Raw genomic sequence first — 18,927 nt, forward strand, 5'->3', positions numbered from 1 at the left:
ATAGTATCAGCAGGAGAATTCCGCAAAGGGGGTTGGAGCATACTTCTTCCTTTAACCTGTTAGAAATTGCAACACAAGCAATCACCAAGGTCAATAGAGAGAAGGCGGGCCTTTCAGACACACAGTAATGGGTGGGAGGCCCTCATAGGGGCCCACGTCAAATTACTTTGATCTGCGTACTTTCTGAATGAGGAGCTGAGTCCCACTGGTGCTCCCAGAGTGGGCTCCTCGGCTTTGCAGGCTGGGCAGCTCTAGTGTCTCAGCATGCCCAGGGGAGAACACCACGCTCAAGGACCCACTCCCACAGGAGGCTGGCCATCCTCCCTGCTGGCACACTCTCTTGCTTCTCTCTCATTAAGACTGAAATAAATCTGGAAGTGTTTGGTGGCTTTATGTGTCAAGATCTTTTTACACCTCTTGAGAAAGATATTTAGTTGGGATAGGGTTGGCTGTTGGAGATGGAGAGGAGCTTAAGACATATATACGTATCTGGGCTCATGTATGTGGTTATAGTCATGGGACAGCATTGCTTGTTCCTAAGTACCTGTTAGGACTGTGGCCTATAGACAACGCTTTTTCCACAGGTACCTTGCTATGGCCTTGAGGAGGGCAATTCAGTGTAACAACGCGGAAAAAGTATCATCTCTCCCTGCCCAAATGCATACACCCTTCATACCTGACAATGTTTATTGGCTTCAAATGGAGAGCAGGTGACTTGGGATTTGGAGGAAAGGCCTCAGACTGAGGTACACATAATCAGCTCCCACTATCCCCACCCCAAACTAAGACAGAGCCCTTCCAAAACCCTTTCCCCATTCACCTCAGATTGCATGTTTTCATATTATCATACCTCCACCCCCGCTGCACCACCCCACCACCACCACCACCACCTCCAGCCTTTCCTTGACGCCAGCAGAGGAATGCGAGTGAGGGGTTACAATGTAATATTATCTGGATCCTGCATATCCTAGGGTAGGCCCTGAGAGAACTGGTGCCAGGATCCCACGGTGTTTGTGACGAAGGGCACAAAAAGGCTTTGCAAGGCCAACGGGCAGGGATGTAAAACATGCACGTCAGTCTCTAAGAACTGAAGATAATTTTAGGCTAGTTATTATGATCACTATACCCACCAGGACCATTCTAAGGCATGGAGAATACTCGTCCTTTGAAAACCACGCTGGTGCTGGCCACTGTAATTTTGGTATGGTTTGGCCTTCATCAGATCCTTCCCTGCTCAGGAAACCTCCATAGCTTCCTGGGGCCCCCAAATCAGGTTAGAGCCATCAAGGCTCTTCCTGGCTTCGCTCCAGGCTAGTCTAGACTTATCTCTCACCCCGACAAACAGTTTTCCCTCGATATAAACAGGATAACTTATCCATTCTAACATCTAGGCCTTTGTTTCTTAAAACAACAACAACTAACTGTAGTCATATAACCCACTGAGCTCTGGCTCTCCCAGGCTTCAGGGGCGAACATCTGCTCAGTGGCTTCTGGGAATCAGCTCCGGTGAGTGCAACACTTACCCTCTTGCCCATCGCTCCTTACGGATGCTGAATATAAAGCACCTGCTGTGTGCACTGTAGAAACTGCACAGGGACAAGAGTCCAGGACAGCTTCTAGGCATGCCACAGGTGGAGTCTTTTCTCTGGCTCATCCAAGAGCCAAGAGCAGCTGCTTTCCAAAGAGTCACTTTCCACTACATGTTTATTTTATTCTTATTATTTTTTAATCTCTCAGCCGTGAAGTCCACCAACTGAGGATCATGGCTCCTGTACAGGTCCCCACCCCCAGATCATCTCTCCCCAGTCTCCCCAAATTCTAACCTTCCAGTTCCACTGAAGAACATGGATTGCTCCCGACGCCCACAATACCCTGCCTCGGGGACACACTGCACTCACTACTCCTTCAATGCTTCAGATCTCAGATGGCATCTCACTACAGGGTAGCCCTCCTTGTTCCCAGACATCCGCCACCCAGGGTTAAGTGGCTCCCATACCACCTGGTCCTTATCCTCATCCCCGCAATTAATACATCAAACTGCCACATCTGGCTGATTTACTTACATGACAGCCCCATCTAGACTCTCAGATGTGGGGCAGAGGCTGAGTCTGGTGCATTCCTGTATCTCCAGCGCCCGGCACAGTGCCTCACATATAGTAGGCAGTCAGTAAATGTATGTTGAATAAATGAGTCGATGAGCAAGGTGTCTAATTCATTGAATTTTTATTTTTCCCTACATTATGGAGAACTAGGCAAATACAAGCAGAGAGCGGTTGTAATCTTGTGCAACAGACACTGACCGGCTTTTTATTTTATCTTTTTATATTTGGAGGGGGGGAATGATTGTACTGGTAAAGTCTCTCAAACTTTCAAAGAACAGCTTATTCCAATGCTATAAGTTACAGGCATAAAATGAGATCGTCTCCCAATTTCTTTTATGAAACAGCAAATCTCTCCTGCTAAAACCAAAGCAGAGAAAAACAAAACATTTGACCAATGTCATTCATAAACCTAGATGTTCAACTTAAGTACTCAATCAAGTGTCTATGGAACAAAGGATTTTGAAAAAATGCTTAAGTATGGCGTTTGTTTCAACTTTGATACAATTCTGCCATCATGTAGTTTTAACCAGTTTACTTCCTGTAAATTGATCATCATTAATAAAAAAGTTAATTAAGGCAAACAAAACTTTGCAATATGCAAATGGAAAGCTAAATCACTGAGAAACACAAAGAGAACTGGAACACAGACACCATGGGCGGCAGGTTCTCCCTAACCCCACTCTACCCTTCGACTCTCAAAAAGTCAGGACCCCAGCGCCCACTGCTGTGGGGCCCTTTTGACTACCCACAGCAAAACAAAGTGAAGACTCAGCCTCAGCCTTCAGTGCTGGCAGGAGGAGTCCCTGACGCTAGCCTGAGATTGCAACCACCCTGGCACTGTCCCGGGTACTGATAATTGCTCCAGCCATGGCTCTAGCCCTGGCACTGGCAACTGGCACTTGCATTGGTGCTGGTGCTGATGCTTGCTTCAGCCATGGCATAGGCCCTGGAACTGGAACTGGCACTAACACTGGCACTTGTCACGTCACCAACGGCAGCTACCATCTCGGGCACGGTGAAGGGGTGGCCTGCCCCTCCACACCTGTGGGTGTTTCTCGTTAGGTGGAACGAGAGACTTGAGAAAAGAAATAAGACACAGAGACAAAGTATAGAGAAAGAAAAGTGGGGCCCAGGGGACCGGCACTCAGCTTACAGAGGACGCATGCAGGCACCGGTCTCTGAGTTCCCTTAGTATTTATTGATAATTATCTTTACCATCAAAAAGATAGGAGAGTGGCTGGACAATAGAATCATTGTAGGGAGGAAATCAGCAATAAGACATATGAACAAAAAATCCCTGTGACATGAATAAGTTTAAAGGAAAATGCTGTGCCTTGAGATGCATATGCAAACTCTCCATAAACCTTTTAGCAGCATTGCTCCAGCAAGTCCCACCTTATTCCTAAAGGCGGTTTTCTCCTTGCTCAGTAAACAAAGCATACAATTGGGTTTTACAGGGAGATGTTCCATTGCCCAGGGACGGGCAGGAGACAAATGCTTTTCTCTTACTTGAGATTAAGAGAATGGTGATGACCTTTAACCAGCAAGCAGCCTTTAGGCACTTGTTTAACAAAGCACATCCTGCACAGCCCAAAATCCATTAAGCCTTGAGTCACCACAGCACATGTCTCTTGCAAGGACAAGGTTGGGGGTAGGGTCACAGATTAACAGCATCTCAAATGCAGAACCAAATGGAGTCTCTTATGTCTACTTCCTTCTATATAGACACAGTAACAGGCTGATCTCTCTTTCTTTTCCCCATACACGGGGTATCTCCTCCTCTTCTCTCAATGCCTCATTTACTGCCACAGAAAGGAACTGGGGTGGGTGTCCTTCCCTTTGGTCACACACTCCGGGACTTCCATCTGTCTTGTTTCCTTTGAGAGCCCCCACAAGAATACCTAGAGCGTGGGATTACTGTGGGACACCTATTTGTGCACCAGATACTTCTGCTGCACTCTAGCTTTGGTGATGAGCTTCACGGACTCCCCAAAGACGAAATGCTTTTTAGACGAAATGTGCCTCCAACACCCTCAACACCTCCCAGACCACCTCCTCGGGGACACAGCTGGCCTGCATGAAGATGGAGTCCAGAGTAATCATCAGGAGCCGGGTCTTTGGTGTGCCCTGGTCGCCTGTCAGGCCCCAAACCAGGGCAGGATCGATTTTTCTGATCAAGACATAGGAGTGCTCTGCTGAATCAAGTTCCTTCAGATAGAACCCAAAAACTAACTCGGGGAGGTCAGAGGCTTTCTTGAAAATCTCAGGGAGGAAGCTCCTGTACCTTTTGATGACATACTTCAGCATGTCTGCCCTTTTGATCGCCACCGTCTTCCGGTTCTTAACCAGCAGGTACTGCACCAGCTCAGCTACCTTCTAGCTCACAGGGCCCCTGGGCATGCGCATCGGGGATGTTGGGGGCCCGCGGGGTACTGCGAGGGCGGGGGGCGGCGGGGGCGCGGGGCGGGGCAGACAGTTGCCTAGGGGTTTCTGGGGTCCACAAAGGAACTTTCAGAAGCACCTGAGCAGGGGCTCCACGCCTCAGAAGAAGTGCTCCCAGGGCTCCGGGGAGCACTTGGTGTCCCCGCTGCAGGCGCCCCCATGGGGGTTTCTTAGGCAAGGAGGAGAGGAGGAGGCCACCGGGCCTCTGAGACCCGCAGGCCCTGGGTGTCACCTCTACCGCGGACGTTCTCACCTGCGGCTTTGGCTGGCCCAGGAAGCAGGAACTCTGGGAAGAGATGCGCGTCCACCGGCATTCGGCGGCCTGAGCGCTGTGTGCCAGGCCGCGAAGACAGTGACGTCGCCGCGGCTGCTGCGGCGGCTGCTGAGAAGACCCGGAGCCCCAGGGTCTTGAGTCGGAGACCGCCGCCCTCAGACCGGCAGGAGGAAGAGGAGGAAGCGGGAGGGGAGGGGGCTAAGCCTCCGCCGCCCGGGTCTTCCCGGAGCTGTGGGAATGGGCGGGCGCCGCCCCGCAGTGCCTCTTCTGGCAGAAAACAGTACCGCAGGCTAGAGCCTGAGGGATGCGGGGGCGCTGCTCCCGGAGGTGGGGCTGCTCATGTGAGGCTTGAAAGAGACCATAAGCCTAAAAGCCAGGCCCAGTGTAAGCGCTGCAGCTTCCTCTTCAGATCATCTACCTGAAGTTGCTTTGCTCAGTGCCTGGCCTAGAGTAACCACTTAGTGAATTTTCCTTTGCGTTCGTTTCATTATTATAGTGTACATCGTATCTACATTGCTTGCACCCTGTGTGGTCATCGAGATGTGGAGGAAGGACCCGGGAAACAAGTGACCTCCATGGAGAACTGAAGATACGTTACCTTGTCTTTATGATCAGTGGATCTGGGGTGCACAACATCAGTTCTCTTGTGTGTTATTTCTCTCCTACACAGTCTGGAAAGTTATTGTTAATTGTAATCTAACTTTCCAAACCACCATTCGCATAATGACATCCTCTTCTTACTTCTCTTACTCCCATGTCACTGCGCCTCATCCTTTCTCTACAGAGCGTGCTCCCATTTCAACTCTCATCTGAGATTTGGGGACCTTAAATCGACTCCTGCTTTGAGGTCAACCGCTAGGAAGCCTGCAAATAAATAGCAAGAAGACTCCTCCACTCCACCAAGTGCGTTCTCTTATTGTATCATGCGGTACAACTTAGCATTCCTTTCTTTCATCCTAACCTTTCTAGACAGTAACCAGTACAGCCTCCTCACACATAACAAAACGGTCACGTTGTTGTTGTTATGGAGTCTCGCTCTTGTCACTCAGGCTGGAGTGCAGTGGTGCGATCTCGGCTCACTGCAACCTCCGCCTCCTGAGTTCAAGCTTCTCCTGCCTCAGCCTCCTGTGTAGCTGGGATTACAGGTGCCTGCCACCACCACGCCCAGCTAATATTTGCACTTTTAGTAGAGACGGGGTTTTGCCCTGTTGGCCAGGCTAGTCTTGAACGCCTGACCTCAAGCCCGCCTTCCTCGGCCTCCCAAAGTGCTGGGATTACCGTTGACTTTTTTTTTTTTTTGGACACAGAGTCTCGCTCTGTCGCCCAGGCTGGAGTGCAGTGGTGCAATCTCGGCTCACTGCAAGCTCCGCCTCCCAGGTTCATGCCATTCTCCTGCCTCAGCCTCCCGAGTAGCTGGGACTACAGGCGCCCGCCACCAGGCACGGCTAATTTTTTGTATTTTTAGTAGAAACAGGGTTTCACCGTGTTCGCCAGGATGGTCTCGATCTCCTGACCTCGTGATCTGCCCTCCTTGGCCTCCCAAAGTGCTGGGATTACAGGCGTGAGCCACCGCGCCAGGCTTACGGTCGACTTTTATATAGCAATTGTTATACCTCGCAATAACATGTACTAAATTTCCATATAATGTCCACACTTGCACTTCAAATTTCTTCCATTGATCTAAATTCTGTTGTTGCTAATTCTGCTGTAAAGATTTAGAAATTGTTTTTGTGTGAGTAGAACTAATTCCCCCCTCACTATTCTTCTTTTACAAAATTTTTTCAAAATATTTTGGAAAATGTTGTCCTCTAAAGAACTTCAAAATCAAAGTTTTCAAGTTAAAAAAAATATCCCTGGCTTGAATTTTAACTAGAATTCCTTAGGACTTATAGTTTACTATGAGAATAAATAATATCTCACTAACACGAGAAGATGGAGGCTCCTCAGCCACAAAATATAGCATGTTCTTCATCTTCTTCCATTGATTCTGCTTTTTAATCAGATTACTTCAGTCACCTTTTAGTTCGCTTTGTATAGCTTTTGCATAATTCTTAAGTTTGTCTTTAAGTTTGGCAGTCTTTTTAGTTTCATTGCCGCTATGAATTGTGTATTTCCCATTATGTCTTCTAATTACTTATTTCTGACATACAGGAAGCCTCCTGGTTTTGTATACTTTGGGGCATACGGCCATCTTAATATCACCTCTCCTTAATCAGAATGCTTTTTCAGTGGATTCTCGCACATTTTCTAGGTAGGCAATCACAGTCTCTGCATATTGTTAATACAATATTCATTTTCCCTTTTCTTATCACGTTGACTAGGACCGTGGTACCCTGTTAGCTAATAGCGGTGATGTGAAACTTTCATTTGGGGCTAAATATGTTGTTGGTTTCGGATACCGATTGTGACATTTATCAACATATTGTCTGTCAGGTCCAAGTTACTCCTTCTTTGCCCTGCTTTGTCACACTAGAGGTGATCCTTGTGAATCTTTCTCCTATGCCAGCTAACAGAATGTTAGGCTCTGGCCATAGAGAGCACTGGGGGTGACTCCACAAATCCCAGCAGGAAAATTCGTCCCTCCTCCTAGTAGCAGTCTCCCGTTTGATGATATTCACTGAAGGAGATCAGAGACCAGCGCAGGCAAGCTCCAGCTGCACCTCCAGACCATGATCTCCCTACTATCAGTTGCCTCTGAGCAGCTCCAGCCTTCGCATGCACCACCACCGCCCACCACCTTCGTGCCTTGGTGGTCTCTTCCACAGACCAGCAAAGGCCCACACTCTCTGGTAAGTTTCCACACCACTGGCAGGCTGCAAGTTCTTTTGGCAGCCACATCCTCTTCAAAGAGGTCTGATTCTCAGCTCGGGAGGGACAGTGAACTCTCCTACTCCTTTATTGCCTGCTATTCCTCATCCTAGAGGTAGTAGCTGCTCTTTTGCAACTGCTACTCCTGGACCCCTTAAAGTTCTCTAAGTTCTCTTTTACGCCTTTTAGTAGGTAACCTCCTTCTACCACTTAGCTATGTTTTGTATTCACTGTGCTCTGTCCAAATAACCTGCATGGTTTCTCTCTCTTGATTGGGCCCCGACTCACATACCATTTATCAACCTGGAGATGTTTCCCTGTAAACCAAACATTCTAGCAGGCTTTCTTTTCTTCTTCACCTTCGCCCTCTCCTTCATCTTCTTCCTCTTATTCTTGTTTGCAAATGTACTTTAAATTGCATCAAATATCTTGTCATTATCGATCAAATTATTCACATGGTTTTTCTTTCTTAAGGGCTTTATAAATTTAAAGAAGCCTGGAAAATGCAGACAACACAAAAAAGAGATATGCATTAGAAATCATTGCAATGGGCAGGGCGCAGTGGCTCTCGCCTGTAATCCCGGCACGTTGGGAGGCCGAGGCACTCGTATCACGAGGTCAGGAGATCGAGACCATCCTGGCCAATATGGTGAAACCCCGTCTCTACTAAAAATACAAAAATTAGCTGGGCATGGTAGCGTGTGCTTGTAGTCCCAGCTACTCGGGAGGCTGAGGCAAGAGAATCGCTTGAACCTGGGAGGCAGAGGTTGCAGTGAGCCGAGATCGTGCCGCTGCACTCCAACCTGGCGACAGAGCGAGATTCTGTCTCAAAAAAAAAAAAAAAAAGAAAGAAAAAGTAAAAGAAAAGAAAAAGAAATAATTGCAATGCACAGTAGTGGGAATTACACAAGTTTCTTTGAAACTGTAACTGGTGAGTCTTTGGCTGCAGACTCTCATTAAGATACTGTAAGTACTGTAGAATCCTCTCTGCATTGCCCACTGAACCCAACTGCTGGTTATGTGGAGGGTTTCAGCCTGTGAGGTGAAGGAGAGCTCTGTTCCCTGGAATGCTCCCTACTGTAGTATTTGCTCACAACTGCTCTCTGTTCTCCCCATGACAAAGTCACCCAACCTCACCAAAAAGCTGTCCAATCCACTACTCTGTCCACAGACAGACCTGAGAGGGCCTCTGCAGGCCAAGGAAAGAGTAAAAGCCAAGGCCAAAATGCTTTACACTTTTGAAGAGGCACTGCCAGAGGATGACCCAAGCTGAGAGCAGTGTGCTTGCTAGGCATACTCAGGCTGAGTGATGCATTCAAGCTTCCTTCTCCTCATGCTCTCTCTCTGCTTCTCTCTGCAGCTGCGTAGGCCTATGCCCTCCCTCCCTTTACCACCCCACACACTGCCCACGCTAGCCTACTCTAAAAAAGTAAAGAAAATGTAGAAAATGGGCAAAACATACAGACCTACTCCCCAGAGTCAGAAATTCAGATGGCCAACAAACCTGCATGCTGTGCACATGTACCCCAGAACTTTAAAGTATAATAATAAAAAACAAACAAACAAATAAAATCTATAGGTCGGGCACAATGGCTCACACCTGTAATCCCAGCACTTCGGGAGGCTGAGGGGGGCAGATCTCTTGAGGTCAGGAGTTTGAGACCAGCCTGGCCAACATGCTGAAACCCTGCCTCGACTAAAAATACAAAAGTTAGTCGGGCATGGTGGTGCACGCCTGTAATCCCAGCCACTCGGGAGGCTGAGGCAGGAGAATCGAAAAAAGAAAATTCTTTGATCCCACTGGCAACCAGGGAAATACTCAAAAAACAACAAAGAGATAAAATTGTTTACCCAACATTCAGAAAATCCATTTTTAAGCAGATTAATATCAAATATATCAGAACACCATTGTAAAGACTGTCAATCAGCTATACAATATTAAATGCGTATACACTCAACAACAAAAATTCACTTATGGGTATTCATCCTTCCTATTGGTACCAAATAAAATAATGGACTCCCAGTTAAGCTTGAATTTCAGATCCACAGCAAACACTTTTTTAGTATAAGTGTGTCCTGTATGCAATATTTGAGACATTCTTATATTAAAACACTTACTAAATGCTAAGAAATTATTCATTGCTTATAGGAAATTCAAAGGTAACTGGGTTTCCTGTATTTTTATTTGCTAACTCTAGCGACCCTAATCCTGGAGAACCACCCAATCCTATGCACAAAGAGATGTGTGCAAGAATTGTCGTTGCTGTCTTGTATATAATGGTTACCAAAATTGCAAATGACAGAAATATTCATCAATAAGAGAATGCTTTTAAAAACTACACTGTGACTAACTACCATGTGTAAGTTGAATGATTAAGGAAGACGTACAGGTATGACATGAAAAAACATCTATTCTTGAGTTTTAAAATGTTGAGGAACAATATATAGGATTGTAATTATTTAGTAACACAAAACTCAATTATACATTTCTATGGGTAAAAATACACTAGTGTAAATGCACAGAACAGGTCTAAAAGGCTACTCATCAACCTTTTAAGAGTGTCACCTTCGGAGTGGGGCTTTTTATTTGGGGGGATTGAAGTATGTACTTTCTATCAAACGTCCATCATTGCAACACTGACTTGCAGTGCCAACAGATGTTACACTTATCAAATTCCCTACATGCAAAGGTCTGTCTCTGGGCTTTGTGATCTTTTCTGTTGACCTATTTATCTTGTCTTGAGCCAACACAACACTGTTCTAATTAGGATCTTTATCATATGCATAATTTACATTATGGCAAGTTCCCCCTGAGTTCTTACTATCCAAAATTGCGTAAGAGTAGCTGCATGTCCTATTCTGTTCCGTCCATAAGAAAATTCTCAACTGGCAAGTTCAGTTTGACCTTGGTCAGGGAACAAGGATCACCCATATAGTTCCATCCCAGCTCTGTTCATTGTAGCTTCCAAATATATCTCAGGTTGTTGAGCTATGGGTTGTTCATATATGGCCAAATAATACGGCATGAGAAAGTCTTAATGTAAAATAATTATAGTAAATGTAATTGTGAATCTGCTAAACTCACCAATTAAAAGAGACCCTCGGGTTGGATTTTTAAAATCAGAACCAAGAAACATGTTTACATCAAAAAATAAATGAATAAATAAATAAATAAATAAATAAAAATAAACAAAGATTGAGAACAAAAGTGCAGAAAACAATATAAAACAAAAAGAAAGTTGGGGTAGCAATTTTTTTTTTGTTTTATTCCTTTTCTTATACTGGCAGCACTTTAAATTGGGAGTATCAATTACATACACAAAAATGCACAAATCCAAATGGTTAAGTATAGAGCTGGTTGATTTTCATCCAATGCATTCACTTTGGTAACCGTCACACAGATCAGAATAGAGACGACTTCAATCACCCCAGAAAGTTCCCTTGTGTTCCTTTGCAGTCAGTATTCACCCCTCCCACCAGTGGCAACCCCTTTTCTGATTTCTATTACCGCAGATTAATTTTGCCTCTTCCGCAATTTATAGAAACTGAACCACAGTGCGCATTTTTTTCAGGCTTCTTTTGCTCAACTTAACGTTTTTTGAGATTCATCCTTGTTGTTGTGTGTATTGACGGTTTGTTGCTTTTTATTGCTGAGTAGCATTCCACTGTACAAATACATCACAGTGTGTTTATTCTCCTATCGACAGTGGTACAGCCCGACGACCTGGCTAGCTGTCAGGTCTGCTGCTCCCCTCCTTTTAAAGATGTCAGTGTCAAGACACTCCACACCAGAGCCAGCAATTATCTCAAGTATTTCAAAGGTGTGTTACTCACTCAGGGGTAAAGTGAGGGGCATCCCAGAGGAAGGGAGAGGGAGGCGTGGGAGAGGGAGTCGAGCATCTGGAAATATATACAGGAAAAGGAGCCCCCTGTAGGAGTTTTTAATAGTGTCAGGGGAGGGGGTACGGACCAGTTTCTGACGGCCCACAGAGTGGAGGGGCGGGTGAGGAGTGAGTGGAGTGAGGAAGAGCAGCATTAGCAATGTGCAGGTGAGGTTTCTAAGAGTAAGCTTAGCAGGCAGGAGTCATCTAGGAGACTGGCACATGCCACTCTCAAGTTTACCTGGAGGTTCCTTTATGATGTGGGGTATTATGTCCGCTTATGCTATGTGGGCATAGGAAAACATATAGGACCACATGCATTTGGATAGTTGCCTGACCTGGAATCATGGGCCTGGTACCAGACCTGATACATCAGCATCCCCTCGATCTGGACCTGGACGGCATAGAGGAAAACCCAAGGCCTTAAAACGATAACGTGTGGTAAGGATGGCTTTGTGGGTTTGTTTCATGAGCTTTGGGTCAGCAAATAAGAGGGGGCTCTGCTCGTGGGGACAGGAAGCAGGCCTGGCATTGAGTGAGGTCTGGCCTTTTGTATGTAACTTCAGCTGTGTATACACACGGATTAGCACAGGGGGTAGGTAGCCTCAAGCAGTAGCCTTGACTCAGGAGGCACACGCGGGCAAAGTTTTAGCCTTAGTGGGAATGGGCTTTGTTCTACTAGGGTGGGTATGGAAACTCTAGTGAGGCTGGTCTTAAAAGTGCAGTTTTATGCACACAATGAGGAGGATGGGGAAGGAGAGGGTTATGACCCAGGAGTCTAGAAGGTGGTGGTTGTTTGGTCTGTGGTCATCCTTTGAGATACTTTGGTTGGCTGGACTGTAGTCATCATCCAGGATGTGGCAATGGCCTCCCAGGGCCAGTATGACTCGAGCCAAATCCAGGACTTGGAGGCACAGGTCAAGGTCAGAAAGTCTATCATCATAACTACGCTAAAGGTAGCTCCAGGGAGCACTGCCAGTGTAGGACTACATTATTTTCTGTTCTTCCTGATGGCTGGACAGGATACTGTTCATATGCCTAGTCTACGGTTTTGTAGAGGACTAGTTGTACAGTATGGATAGAGATGACACTGTGGGTGCAATACTGCCTTGGTGGCCTGGCATTTAGTAGGGGAAACTGTGTCCCAGATACAAGCCATCAGCCATATCAGGCATAGCTAGACCAGTGACAGCCATCTTTTTCTCCTTTCTGCAAGATCTACATGGTGGTAGGCATGGGTCTACAGGCCAACACTTTTATTTCCTGTCGGGAAGGACCTGAAATTAGCTAACCTTTAAATGCATCATAACTGTGGAAAGCCTTAGAAAGTGGTAGTGCCTGCTTTCCAGAAAAAAGAGAAAAGTCGTGTCAGATATTTTACTGTTCCATCTACTACCAGTGGACCCCAGTGTATTATCCTGCCCTGGGTCCAGGTGTTAACTCTTTGTGGATTGCATTTGGGTCAAAAAAAGAAAAAAAAAAAAAGGACACAGAAATGGAGTACGGGGGTTGTGCTCAGGAAATGAGAATCAGAGTTGGGAATCCATGACTTGGAGTCCAAATATATTCATATATTTGTGGAGACTGACAAATTTCACCCGTATGGAAAGTATTACTGGGGTCCATTTGGCTCCAATAGTTAACACAACCATTTTTAGTTTGACCCATCTTGGTGTCCTTTGAGTCAGGGCATCAATGCAAATTATCAGGCTGTTGAATTTAATGAGTACTATGGCCATGGTAAAAATCACACAGAATAATGGTCTCAATGGTGAGGATTGGCAGGGCATTGCATACCCTTGCTTCTATAGCCTATAATCCACCTTGGTGAAAAATAATCCTCTGCTTGAATTTGGAAGGATCCCCAGGAATCCAAGTGACCAGAGAACCTGTGTTGAGTAAGGCTAGAAAGTGTTGAGTATTATGAGGGAACCAGTGGACCACCAGGGCTGTATATGGCTATATGAACCTGGAGGGTGGCAGCAAAGATGGCCAAGTCTCTATTACATGGAGCTATCGGTTCTATTGACAAAAGTTGGGGAAACTAGAGAGGCCATTTAGTGGAAGAGCCATAGAAAATCAATGGTCCGGTATTTGCTCCAGAAAAGGATACCTGTGGGCCGTTCATCCCATAGTTGATTTTCGTTTTATTTCCGTACGGTTTTCAGGAACAGGTGGTGTTTGGTTACCTAAGTTCTTTAGTGGTGACTTGTGAGATTTTGGTGCACCCATCACCCAAGCAGTATACACTGTACCCAATTTGTAGTCTTCTATTCCTCACCCCCCCTCCAAACCTTTTCCCCCAAGTCCCCAAAGTCCACCATATCATTCTTATGCCTTTGCATCCTGTAGCTTAGCAACCATTTATGAGTGACAACATACAATGTTTGGTTTTCCATTCCTGAGTTACTTCACTTAGAGTAATGGTCCCCGATTCCATCTAGATTGCTGCAAATGCCAACATTTCATTCCTTTTTACGGCTGAGTGGTATCCACTCATTGATTGATGGGCATTTGGGCTGGTTCCATATTTTTGCAATTGCAAATTTTGCTGCTATAAACATGCATGTGCAAGTATCATTTTCGTATAATGACTTCTTTTCCCCTGGGAAGATACATAGTAGTGGGATTGCTGGACCAAATGGTAGTTCTACTTTTAGTTCTTTAAGGAATCTCCACACTTCTCTTTTCCACGGTTTGTACTAGTTGCACACTAGTGCTTTGTACTCACTTACATTCCCACCAGCGGTGTAAGAGTGTTTCCTTTTCACTGCATCCCCGCCAACATCTATTTTTTTTTTTTTGATTATGGTCATTCTTGCAGGAGTAAGGTGGTATCACACTGTGGGTTGGATTTGCATTTCCCTGATCATTAGTGATGTTGAGCATTTTTTCATGTGTTTGCTGGCCATTTGTATATCTTCTTTGAGAATTGTCTATTCATGTCCGTTGCACATTTTTTCATGGGATTGTTTGTCTTTTTCTTGCTAATTTGTTTCAGTTCCTTGTAGATTCTGGATATTAGTCCTCTTTTGGATGTTTAGATTGTGAAGATTTTTTCCCACTCTGTGACTTGCCTGTTTACCATTCCTTTTGCTGTGCAGAAACTTTTTAGTTTAAGTCCCACCTATTTATCATTGTTTTTCTTGCATTTGCTTTTAAGTTCGTGGTCATGAAGTCTTTGCCTATGCCAATGTCTAGAAGGGTTTTTCTGATGTTGTCTTCCAGAATTTTCATAGTTTCAGGTCTTAGATTTAAGTCTTTGATCCATCTTGAGTTGATTTTTGTATAAGGTGAGAGATGAGGATCCAGTTTCAATCTTCTACATGTGGCTTGTCAATTATCTCAGCACCATTTGTTGAATAGGGTGTCCTTTCCCCACCTTCAGTTTTTGTGTGCTTTGTCAAAGATCAGTTGGGTGTAAGTATGTGGCTTTATTTCTGGGCTCTATATTCTGATCCATTGGTCTGTGTGCCTATTTTTATACCAGTACCATGCTGTTTTGGTGACTATGGCCTTATAGTATGGTTTGAAGTCTGGCAATGTGATGCCTCCAGATTTGTTCTTTCTGCTTAGTCTTGCTTTGGCTATGTGGGCTCTTTTTTGGTTCTATATGAACCTTAGGATTGTCTTTTCTAGTTCTGTGAAGAACGATGGTGGTATTTAAATGGAAATTGCATGGAATTTGTAGATTGCTTTTGGCAGTATGGTCATTTTCACAATATTGATTCTACCCATCCATGAGAATGGGATGTGTTTCCATTTGTTTGTGTCATCTATAATTTCTTTCAGCAGTGTTTTGTAGTTTTCCTTGTAGAGGTCTTTCACCTCCTTGGTTAGGTACACTCCAAGTATTTTATTTTATTTTGTTTTATTTTATTTTTTTTGTTTTTGCAGCTATTGTAAAAGGAGTTGAGTTCTTGATTTGATTCTCAGCTTGGTTGCTGTTGGTGTATAGCAGAGCTACTGATTTTTGTACCTTAATTTTGTATCTTGAAAGTTTGCTGAATTCGTGCTTCAGTTCCAGAAGCTTTTTTGGAGAAGTCTTTCGAGTTTTCCAGATATACAATCATATCATCAACAAACCGCGACAGTTTGACTCCCTCTTTACTGATTTTGATGCCCTTTATTTATTTCTCTTGTCTGATTGCTCTGGCTGGGACTTCCAGTTCTATGTTGAATAGAAATGGTGAGAGTGTAGATAACCTATAGTTCTGAAACAGTTTTCCCTGCTACTAAGTGGTTGAGGAAGCCTAAATCTCAGTTTCTAGTGTCAGAGAGTCTGTTTGAGATCTTGGCTATTTGGGTGTCAGGGATCCTTATTGTCACCCATGGGCCTCTTTCGTTTAAAGGCTTTATTTTGTGTTTGAATTTGATAGACAATGGCATCTCCTCAAATTATTCAAATTATTCAAAAAAATTAAAGAGGAACAAATTCTCCCTAACTCATTCTATGAGGCTAGCATTACCCTGATACCACAACCAGACAAGGACACAACAAAAAAAGAAAACTACTGGCCGATATCCCTGATGAACTTAGATGCAAAAATCCTCAGCAAAATACTGGTAAGCCAAATCCAAGAGCACATCAAAAAGAAAATACACTATGATCAAGTGGATTTATTCCAGTGATGTAAGGGTGGTTCAACATACAGAAATCAATAAACATGAGACATCACATCAACAGAATGAAGGACAGAAACCATGTGATCATTTCAATAGACACAGAAAAAACATTTGACAAAATTCAACTCCCTTTCATGATAAAATAAAACACTCTCAACAGAGTAGGCATAGAAAGACAAAACCTTAAAGTAATAAAGCCCATATGCAACAAACTCATAGCTAACATTATACTAAATGGGGAAAAATTAAATGCCCTTCCACTAAGAATTAGAACAAGACAAGGATGCCCACTTTCACCACTTCTATTCAATACAGTACTAGAAGTCCTAGCCAGAGCCATGAGGCAAGAAACTGAAAAAAAAGTCTTTCAAACTGGAAAAAAGGAAGTCAAAATATCCTTCCTTCCAGACAACATAATCTTATATCTAGAAAAAACAGAAGACCCCACCAGAAAACCATTGGAACTAATCAAACACATTCAGTAAAGTTTCAGATACAAAATTGACATCAGAAATCAGTAGCAATTTCAGACGCCAATTATGAAATAGCTGGAAAAGAAACCAAAAAGGCAACTCAGAAAGCAGTGGGGTTACAAGCATGAGCCACTGTGCCCAGCAGAGAATTCTTTATATATTCTTAACACAAATGCTTTATCAGATATATGCTTTGCAAATATTTTTTTCTCAGTCTGTGGTTTGTCTTTTCACACTCTTAACTTGGGTCTTTCCAAGAGCAAAAGTTTTTAAATTTGACAAAGTCCAATTTATCAGTTTTTTTCTTTATGGTGTTTTTTCTTTCTTTATCCTTTTAGTGTCACATGTAAGAATTTTTTGCCTAATCTATTATCATGAAGGTTGTCTCCTATATTTTCTTTTTTATCCCTTGTACTGACATGGAATAATTTACATACATGTGGGTACATGTGAATGTTTTTTACATGCAAAGAATGTATAATGATTAAGTCTGAGTAACTGGAGTACCCATCACCTTGAGTGTTTATCATTTTACGTGTTGGTATCATTTGAACCCTTCTCTTCTAGTTATTTGGAAATGTACATGGTATTGGTTTTAAGAACAGTTGCCCTAATTCACTATCCAAACATTAGAACTTAATTCTTCTAACTGTATGATGGTAACCATAACCAACCTCTCTTCATATCCCCTTCCACCCTACCCAATCTCTCCAGTCTCTGGTATCTATCAGTCTATTCTCTATGTCCTTAAAATGAACTTTTTTAGCTCCCATATATGAGTGAGAACATGTGAAATTTGTCTTTCTGCACCTGGCTTATTTCACTTAACACGATGACTTCCAGTTCCATCCACGTTGCTACAAATGACGTGATTTTATGTTTTTCTGTGGTCAGATAGTATTCTATTGTGTGTACATACCACATTTTCTTCATCCATTCATCCACTGATGGTCAATTAGATTGATTCCTTATCTTGACTATTGTGAAGAGTGCTGCTATAAACATGTGAGTGCGGGTATCCCTTTGATATACTGATTTCTTTTCCTTTGGATAGATACCCAGCAGTGGGATTGCTGGGTTGTATGGTAGTTTTATTTTTCATATTTTGATCAGATCCTGCTGGTTGTTGCCTGGAAATTATTTACATAAACGGGGTTTCCAGCCGGGATTCAGCTGAACTTGTCACTGTACTGGACCTGAACCGTCAACTCAATAAGAGTGTGCATATCTAAGACCCCTTGTTGTGGCTACCTATTCAAGGTGTCATCTTACCCGTGGCTGGTAGAAAGTTGATGCTGAATTAACCTTTGAATCTCCTCATCATTGGGTTTGTTGAATCCTTCCGTCATTGGGTTTATTCAGTTTCCTAGGAATACAGTCCCTTGGGATTTGTTTGATTCACTGGTCAGATTTGTGTTGTTCCTTGGTGCAGTTGCTTTCTGGCCTTCTAAAGCTGCTCTTATGGTCTGTCTGCTTGTTTAGTATCTTAAGTGCCATTTGTCTGTAAAATGATTACTGAGTGGAGGAGGATAGGCATAAACTCAGTAAGTCTGTCTGCAAGCCAGTCCCTTGGACTGAGAAGCTCAGAAGATCTCCCAAGACCGTTTTCCTTCAGATCTATGTTGCCTCAGGTCACCATATCCAAACATTTTAAAGACCTGTTCCATAGTCTTGTGTTTGTGTCAGTTTGCCAAAACTGCTTTTTTCAATTTCACTTGCCCAGAATAGCTGGTATTGTCTGGCCCCTGATAGATGACAACTGGCCTTGCACCAAATTCCACAGACTAGGTTACAGAAGTGTCATCCTTATAGACTGTTGTTTCTTACGGGGTCATTCTGTCTTAAAACTGCGTTTCTTCCAGGACAAACACCTGTTTCCTTCATGTTTTCTCATTGTAATGTTAGCATGTGTACTTGTCCCTAACTGACACAATTTCACTGGGGCCAATTTGAAAATTGCTATGGCCTTTTTTGGGACGATTTGACATGAGTTAGATTTTTCATTTGACAGGTACCCTAAAAACAAAACAAAATGTGAATCAATCTTCATGAGGAGATTGTTTTTCCTGGCTGCCTAAATGAGAGATCATTTTGTTTAATATAGGAGTCAGTCTCATCTTCATTTCCATCACTTGGATTAATGCATCCCAGCTCTTTATTCATATGGCTTGATAATAGTGTCTAGGGCTTGAGTCCTCAAATCAGCCACACTGTCACTCTCTTTAGTGTGTGTGTTTATCAAAATGTTTCTCTATATCTAAACTTTGTTTTCTCTCCTCACAGGAAGCCCTATAAAATGGATATAAATCTTAAAACCTTGA

The 18,927-nt window shown here is 43.7% G+C and overlaps 1 protein-coding gene across 1 annotated transcript in view; it reads right to left on the reverse strand.

The window, feature by feature from the left end:
• The window catches only part of DMRTC1B (DMRT like family C1B), a 71,358-nt gene extending 66,288 nt beyond the window's left edge, over nucleotides 1-5,070 (reverse strand). Inside the window, exon 1 of the mRNA XM_023196140.3 lies at nucleotides 4,798-5,070. The gene's annotated coding sequence lies outside the window, so the exon portion shown is untranslated. The remainder of the gene's footprint in view (nucleotides 1-4,797) is intronic.
• Between the last annotated feature and the right edge of the window lie 13,857 nt (nucleotides 5,071-18,927).

The sequence above is a fragment of the Piliocolobus tephrosceles genome, chromosome 12 (genome assembly GCF_002776525.5).
Source record: "Piliocolobus tephrosceles isolate RC106 chromosome 12, ASM277652v3, whole genome shotgun sequence".
In the NCBI taxonomy this organism is placed as follows: domain Eukaryota; kingdom Metazoa; phylum Chordata; class Mammalia; order Primates; family Cercopithecidae; genus Piliocolobus; species Piliocolobus tephrosceles.